This window comes from Adiantum capillus-veneris, chromosome 6 (assembly GCF_014529385.1).
Source record: "Adiantum capillus-veneris isolate H3 chromosome 6, ASM1452938v2, whole genome shotgun sequence".
Classification (NCBI taxonomy): Eukaryota; Viridiplantae; Streptophyta; class Polypodiopsida; order Polypodiales; family Pteridaceae; genus Adiantum; species Adiantum capillus-veneris.
The window spans coordinates 105,731,507-105,733,658 of NC_140936.1; the positions used below are offsets into that span (position 1 = coordinate 105,731,507).

Here is a 2,152-nt window from a genome sequence, read left to right on the forward strand (position 1 = left end):
CAAATATATTTTTAGTGTATTATTTTGAAAGAAGAGAATATATATTATCTCTTAATATCTTAAACTCATTCATATAAGCTCTATCTAATAGACTATTCAACAATCTTTCAAATCGTGCTAAATGAAAGATATGGCCTACTACATTCTTTTCGACTTTAAGAACTTCAAAAATTAGTCCTATTACAGAATGACAATACTCAAGTGAATCCAAATTTTTTTCAAAGCTAAACTCTCATCCATCAGAAGTTAAGCTTCAACGTTGTAACACCATACGAGCATCTATTATGACCAAAATGGATTTAGATATATATGAGAGTCTATAATATTGTGGTGTGTGTGGGTGTGTAAGCCAGACAAGACCAGAATGAGCATGTATCTTACATACGAGAGCATCTCCTTATATTGATATCGTAAGCACTACAAGAACCTTCTTGGCATATACATAGTTCACACCACTCCATGTCTAGCTACACACCCACATACACCACACCTCCCCTCTTAGGGAGAAAAAGATGGACATATCTTTACAATTTTGGGCTAAGAGTGGACTTGAGAAAAGGGATCAACTCGGATGCCCATTTGGGGGAAGTGATCATACAACGGCTTGGGGGTTAGGGACTAAACTTGGTGGCTAGACTTGACATCATGCCAATCATCATCAAGGAATGTAACTTGTACATATTTCTTGTGCAATTAGGTCGCTATCCCAATGTTATGGACAAGACAAGGAAGGGCAAACTGAGGGCTGGGCACGATATTTTTTTGGCATACATTCATCTCCATAGGGGCATTGGTGGGCTTGATGTGATGGCTAATTGAACATGAAAAACTTTGCTAGAAAGATGAAAAAAAAACTTTTTTGAGAAAAACCAACTTACAAAAAGCTGGGAGGAAGAACTGGCATGATCTAAATGTTTCAAATGCTTTTGTTTTCAAAAATACACCTTTGCACCACCAACTCCTTTTGATAAGAAGAAGGCTCCACCAATTGAAAATTTAACTCGATGTTGGTGGTGTTGGGACTTTGACAATAGACTGTTAAACAAAACACTCACAAAAACTAAAGCGCATCCAGATAGAAGCTTTTCTTTTCGACATCTCCAAAAAGTCATTAAATTTGACAAATGTAAAAATGGTGAAGATGCGCAGCAGTATTAGTAGAAACATGACAACTAGGTAAATCGAAGTCAAGGAGGTCACTCTACAGCAGGATCCAAAGAATACAACAAGTGAAACCATAAGGATAAAGGCCTCCAAAAAAATGACGTGTTCATGAATGAACTAGTAGGAACTAGTCATGTTCTACTTGTATGGTAGGAGACTTTGTCTTTGAAGGAATTGGAATTTTCACAGAAGCTTTCAAATGTGGCTGCATCCATGCATAATTTTCAAGATCAACACCATTCCTAGCATTTGGCTCTAGGTGTTTTCCATCATCCTCTTCCTCCTTAACTAAACTAGGTTGCACTTTTGGCGTCTCCTCCAACTTTGGATCAAATTTTTTTCTAGATGATTCATGTGAACTCGCCTTTTTATCTTTCTCTTGATCCTTCTTGATGTCTTGCTTTGTCAAGTTCTCCTTTGTGGCCTGAGCCCTCTTGCTCTCCGATGCAGCCTACACTTTCTTACTCTTCTTGTTTTCCTCTATAGTTGGGCAAACTTTCCTCTTGGAAGAGGCAAAGATCTGAGAGATGTGGGTTTCTAGGGTTTCATTGGAAGGTAGAGACCCAAGGAAATGAAGAAGAAAGTCAGCTACGGTTACGGTTTCATTGAGACTAAAAGGCTAGTTCTTGTGTTGGTGAAGGAGGCGACCAACTACCTCATCATGAGGCCTTTGTGAAGAGCAGGGGACTCGTCCAACCAACGTGTCTTACTTGCATCTGTGTTGCAAGAGGTTCCTCCTTGTTCATAGAGATGATCGCCATGTGCTTGCTTTGCAAGAAAGCAGGACCTTTTTTGACCATGGGCTAGCAAAATTGAAGGCACCATAGGTAGAGAGGGAGCGCACAAAGTAAAGTAGGAAGGAAGTATGCGATGAATTGAGAGCTGGGCTATTGTAAGTTGTCGACAAATAGAGAGACATATGAGAGAATGGCTCATAGCTCCTAGTTTGGCTCTCTGGTTAACTTGGTTTGTCAAGTCTTCTCGCGCA

General features: G+C 39.5%; 1 pseudogene; it reads right to left on the reverse strand.

Annotated features, from left to right (window-relative positions):
• Nucleotides 1-1,291: 1,291 nt before the first annotated feature.
• Nucleotides 1,292-1,925, reverse strand: LOC147456028 (uncharacterized; annotated as a pseudogene).
• Between the last annotated feature and the right edge of the window lie 227 nt (nucleotides 1,926-2,152).